This window comes from Rutidosis leptorrhynchoides, chromosome 9 (genome assembly GCF_046630445.1).
Source record: "Rutidosis leptorrhynchoides isolate AG116_Rl617_1_P2 chromosome 9, CSIRO_AGI_Rlap_v1, whole genome shotgun sequence".
Taxonomy (NCBI): Eukaryota; Viridiplantae; Streptophyta; class Magnoliopsida; order Asterales; family Asteraceae; genus Rutidosis; species Rutidosis leptorrhynchoides.
The window spans coordinates 208,077,876-208,084,873 of NC_092341.1; positions in this window are offsets into that span (position 1 = coordinate 208,077,876).

Here is a 6,998-nt window from a genome sequence, read left to right on the forward strand (position 1 = left end):
TGTAATTGCAACTAAGGAGAAAGTATATACCAAAGGTTTCTGAGAGGTAATTATACATTCAACATACAACGAAGTAGAGAATTTTTCAAACTAACCCAAAAATTATCATTTGATTAAAAAGTTACCGTTTTTTTAAAGTAGCCGTTAAAAATTAAAAACTTGTTTTATTACAATGATTGCGAAAACAAAGTCTGATTATCGATAAATAAAATCTATTTTGATATTTTTGATAAGTAATTTATAACTGAATATACACGGAGTCCCCTAATTGTCCAAGTCGTTAAAAATGCATCTCTTCACAAAGAGGTTTAGTAAATTATCAGCTAATTGATCATTTGTACTTACAAACTTGAGGACCACTTTGCCTTTCTCCACCCAATCCTTGATGAAGTCATGTTTGATCTTAATATGTAAAGTTCTGGAGTGAAAGACTGGCTTCTCTGTGATGGAAATTGCACTTTCATTGTCAAACATGATAGGAGTTTTAGAGATCTTTACATAATAATCAGCAAGCCAATGTTGCATCCATAATATTTGAGCACAACAACTACCAACAACAACATACTCAGTTTCTGCAGTTGAATTATCAACTGAGTTCTGCTTTTTTACTTGACCAATTGACCAGTTTTCCTCCTAACTACTGACCCAGGTTAGGGGTACCTTTTATGTACCTAAAGATTCTTTTCATAGCTTTATAATGAGATTCTTTAAGGTCGATATCTTGAACATAAACATGTACAGAACATTATATCTGATCTACTAGTAGGTAAGTATAATCGAGATCCAAATATACCTCTGTAGGTCTTTTGACAAGTTGGTTTTCCTGATTCATCTTTTTTCAACCTTTCATAAGTACTCATGGGAGTTTTCAATTGTGACGACCCGGAAATTTTTGACCAAATTTAAACTTAATCTTTATAGGGTTTCGACATGATAAGCAAAGTCTATTTAATTGAATCTCAAAAATTTTGCACTGTTTCATATATTCAATTGACCTTTGACTGTTTCCCGACGATTACATTTTTTTTATCGCAATTTAATTATCGCAATTTATATTCTCACAATTTTATTTATCGTCATTTAATTTCTGTTATTTATTTTACGCACTTTAAATATCGGGACACGTATACAAGGTTTTGACATATCATATCTGTAGTGACCCGAACTTTTCCATGTTTATATATATTAATTGAGATTGATATTTACATGATTAAATGTTTCCAACATGTTAAGCAATCAAACTTGTTAAGACTTGATTAATTGAAATATGTTTCATATAGACAATTGACCACCCAAGTTGACCGGTGATTCACGAACGTTAAAACTTGTAAAAACTATATGATGACATATATATGGATATATATATAGTTAACATGATACTATTATAAGTAAACATATCATTAAGTATATTAACAATGAACTACATATGTAAAAACAAGACTACTAACTTAATGATTTTTAAACGAGACATATATGTAACGATTATTGTTGTAAAGACATTTAATGTATATATATCATATTAAGAGATATTCATACATGATAATATCATGATAATATAATAATTTAAAATCTCATTTGATATTATAAACATTGGGTTAACAACATTTAACAAGATCGTTAACCTAAAGGTTTCAAAACAACACTTACATGTAACGACTAACGATGACTTAACGACGCAGTTAAAATGTATATACATGTAGTGTTTTAATATGTATTTATACACTTTTGAAAGACTTCAATACACTTATAAAAATACTTCTACTTAACAAAAATGCTTACAATTACATCCTCGTTCAGTTTCATCAACAATTCTACTCGTATGCACCCGTATTCGTACTCGTACAATATACAGCTTTTAGATGTATGTACTATTGGTATATACACTCCAATGATCAGCTCTTAGCAGCCCATGTGAGTCACCTAACATATGTGGGAACCATCATTTGGCAACTAGCATGAAATATCTCATAAAATTACAAAAATATGAGTAATCATTCATGACTTATTTACATGAAAACAAAATTACATATCCTTTATATCTAATCCATACACCAACGACCAAAAACACCTACAAACACTTTCATTCTTCAATTTTCTTCATCTAATTGATCTCTCTCAAGTTCTATCTTCAAGTTCTAAGTGTTCTTCATAAATTCCAAAAGTTCTAGTTTCATAAAATCAAGAATACTTTCAAGTTTGCTAGCTCACTTCCAATCTTGTAAGGTGATCATCCAACCTCAAGAAATATTTATTTCTTACAGTAGGTTATCATTCTAATACAAGGTAATAATCATATTCAAACTTTGGTTCAATTTCTATAACTATAACAATCTTATTTCAAGTGATGATCTTACTTGAACTTGTTTTCGTGTCATGATTCTGCTTCAAGAACTTCGAGCCATCCAAGGATCCGTTGAAGCTAGATCCATTTTTCTCTTTTCCAGTAGGTTTATCCAAGGAACTTAAGGTAGTAATGATGTTCATAACATCATTCGATTCATACATATAAAGCTATCTTATTCGAAGGTTTAAACTTGTAATCACTAGAACATAGTTTAGTTAATTGTAAACTTGTTCGCAAACAAAAGTTAATCCTTCTAACTTGACTTTTAAAATCAACTAAACACATGTTCTATATCTATATTATATGCTAACTTAATGATTTAAAACCTGGAAACACGAAAAACACCGTAAAACTGGATTTACGCCATCGTAGTAACACCGCGGGCTGTTTTGGGTTAGTTAATTAAAAACTATGATAAACTTTGATTTAAAAGTTGTTATTCTGAGAAAATGATTTTTATTATGAACATGAAACTATATCCAAAAATTATGGTTAAACTCAAAGTGGAAGTATGTTTTCTAAAATGGTCATCTAGACGTCGTTCTTTCGACTGAAATGACTACCTTTACAAAAACGACTTGTAACTTATTTTTCCGACTATAAACCTATACTTTTTCTGTTTAGATTCATAAAATAGTGTTCAATATGAAACCATAGCAATTTGATTCACTCAAAACGGATTTAAAATGAAGAAGTTATGGGTAAAACAAGATTGGATAATTTTTCTCATTTTAGCTACGTGAAAATTGGTAACAAATCTATTCCAACCATAACTTAATCAACTTGTATTGTATATTATGTAATCTTGAGATACCATAGACACGTATACAATGTTTCGACCTATCATGTCGACACATCTATATATATTTCGGAACAACCATAGACACTCTATATGTGAATGTTGGAGTTAGCTATACAGGGTTGAGGTTGATTCCAAAATATATATAGTATGAGTTGTGATCAATACTGAGATACGTATACACTGGGTCGTGGATTGATTCAAGATAATATTTATCGATTTATTTCTGTACATCTAACTGTAGACAACTAGTTGTAGGTTACTAACGAGGACAGCTGACTTAATAAACTTAAAACATCAAAATATATTAAAAGTGTTGTAAATATATTTTGAACATACTTTGATATATATGTATATATTGTTATAGGTTCGTGAATCAACCAGTGGCCAAGTCTTACTTCCCGACGAAGTAAAAATATGTGAAAGTGAGTTATAGTCCCACTTTTAAAATCTAATATTTTTGGGATGAGAATACATGCAGGTTTTATAAATGATTTACAAAATAGACACAAGTATGTGAAACTACATTCTATGGTTGAATTATCGAAATCGAATATGCCCCTTTTTATTAAGTCTGGTAATCTAAGAATTAGGGAACAGACACCCTAATTGACGCGAATCCTAAAGATAGATCTATTGGGCCTAATAAACCCCATCCAAAGTACCAGATGTTTTAGTTCTTCGAAATTTATATCATATCCGAAGGGTGTCCCGGAATGATGGGGATATTCTTATATATGCATCTTGTTAATGTCGGTTACCAGGTGTTCACCATATGAATGATTTTTATCTCTATGTATGGGATGTGTATTGAAATATGAAATCTTGTGGTCTATTATTATGATTTGATATATATATAGGTTAAACCTATAACTCACCAACATTTTTGTTGACGTTTTAAGCATGTTTATTCTCAGGTGATTATTAAGAGCTTCCGCTGTCGCATACTTAAATAAGGACGAGATTTGGAGTCCATGCTTGTATGATATTGTGTAAAAACTGCATTCAAGAAACTTATTTTGTTGTAACATATTTGTATTGTAAACCATTATGTAATGGTCGTGTGTAAATAGGATATTTTAGATTATCATTATTTGATAATCTACGTAAAGTTTTTTTTAAAACCTTTATCTATGAAATAAAGGTTATGGTTTGTTTTAAAAATGAATGCAGTCTTTGAAAAACGTCTCATATAGAGGTCAAAACCTCGCAATGAAATCAATTAATATGGAACGTTTTTAATCAGTAAGAACGGGACATTTCAGTTGGTATCCGAGCGTTGTTCTTAGAGAACCAGAATTTTGTATTAGTGTGTCTTATCGAGTTTGTTAGGATGCATTAGTGAGTCTGGACTTCGACAGTGATTACTTGAAAATGATTGCTTAACAAATTTTGTTGGAAACTATATATTTTTAACATGTGAATATTATGTGATATATTAATCTCTTAACGCGTTTGATATTATGTGATAGATGTCTACCTCTAGAACAAGTCCCATTGACCCACCTAATAATAATGAAGAGTCAAATGTAAATTGGAATGATTCGTGGACTGATTCACAATTTCCCGAAGAGGAACCGGAAGAAGAGTCGGAACCGGAAGAAGAATCGGAACCGGAAGAAGAATCGGACCCGGATGAAGAAATAGAACCGGTGGGGGAAATAATAAAACGGTTAAGTAAAAGAAAATCCTCAACCAACCGGCCAAGGTTAATTATGGTCAATGGTGTTTCCGCCAAGGAAGCAAAATATTGGGAGGATTACCAATTCTCCGATGAATCGGATTCCGACGAGAATTCCGATGATGTTATAGAAATTACCCCAACTGAATTTAAAAAGGCAAAAGAAAATAATAAGGGAAAGGGCATAAAAATAAAGAAATCTAATTCCAACCCCGATGAACTTTATATGTATCGTCAACCCCCGAAGTCCTTAAGTTGTAACAATGACCCGGGAACCTCTAAACCACCAGGTTTTTCTAAACCAATGTGGAAAATTACGGCTCGTATTAGGGGAACATCATATATCCCTAGAAACTTGGCAAAACGAACCAAAACCGAAGAAGAAGAAACAAGCGAGCCGGAATAAGAAAGTTGTATTTGTGTGGTGTAATATATGTAATATAGTGTGCTTATGCTTTATGATATATGTAAAAATTGCTTGTATTAATAAGTATTTTTTTTATGAATCTAACTCTTGTCTATTTTACAGTATAAAAACACAAAATGGATAGACAACCCAATATTTTAAGAGACCTACCCGGAGACATGATTGATGAAATCTTGTCTAGAGTCGGTCAGAATTCTTCGGCACAACTATTTAAGGCGAGATCAGTTTGTAAGACATTCGAAGAACGTTCCAAGAATGCCTTGGTTTATAAAAGGCTTTCGTTCGAAAGATGGGGGATATCACATTGGGAAATCCATAAGTTACGATGTGTTTACTTTGACGCATATATTGCGGGGAACCCAAATGCTATTTTACGCAATGGGTTAAGAAATTATTTTGACTCAATATATCCGAATATTGGACTTCGTGATTTAGAAAAAGCGGCTAACATGCAACATAAAGAAGCATGTTATGCTTACGGATTAGTAATGTTCGCTTCTCACCAAAGTGAGAACAAGAACATCGGGCTACAACTATTAAACAAAACATTCCCACAAGTGACGGAGTCGGTAATTGGGGTAAGAAATGAGGTTTTTAGATTGTTACGGGACTGTTGGACATTACGTAACCCTCGTCCCTTTGACAACGTTACAACACGCTGTCTTATCAACGGCCATAACGGTTATGTTCCACAAGACCAAGGATGGGAAGTAATCCTAGTAAAACCAGAATGCATGACTTGTTTCTGGACGTATGAATTACGTGTCTTTATTGCCTTTGCTGAACGACTTGTGTACTAGCTAGAATTATCTTCACAACCATCTTGTATCAAATTTATTGTGTGCTATATTTCATGCTATATGTAAAATAAGCGGTATTGTAAGTTTGTAAAATATTGTGTAAAAGTTTGAACGCGAAATATTATTATAATCAGTTTTTCATATAGAATTGTAGTAGTTGAATTGTATATTAGCTACTAAGTATGAACTTAACGGGTAGGTACTACCCGAATTTAAACTTATAAAACGCTAATATGAAGAAAAAGCTTTTATAAATGAATTCATATTATGCTACGAAATACTATTAACTACTCTTAATATTCTGTATGATTAACTTGTTCCATTTGACTATTTTGAAGGAAATGGCACCGACTACTAGACACACTGTGAATATGAATGAAGAGGAATTCCGTACTTTTCTAGCTTCAAACATAGCCGCAGTACAGGCTGCGCTACATACCAACAATAACCTTGGATCTAGCAGTACAGGAAATCGTGTAGGATGCACCTACAAAGAATTCACTGCCTGCAAACCTTTGGAATTTGATGGAACCGAAGGACCGATCGGATTGAAACGGTGGACCGAGAAGGTCGAATCGGTGTTTGCCATAAGTAAGTGTACTGAAGAGGACAAAGTGAAGTACGCTACGCATACCTTCACAGGTTCTGCGTTAACATGGTGGAATACCTATCTAGAGCAAGTGGGACAAGACGATGCGTACGCACTACCGTGGTCAGCATTCAAGCACTTGATGAACGAGAAATACCGTCCCAGAACCGAGGTTAATAAGCTCAAGACAGAACTTAGAGGGTTACGAACCCAAGGATTTGATATTACCACGTACGAAAGACGATTCACAGAATTGTGCCTATTGTGTCCGGGAGCATTCGAAGATGAGGAAGAGAAGATCGACGCGTTTGTGAAAGGATTACCGGAAAGAATCCAAGAAGATATAAGTGAAGGTATT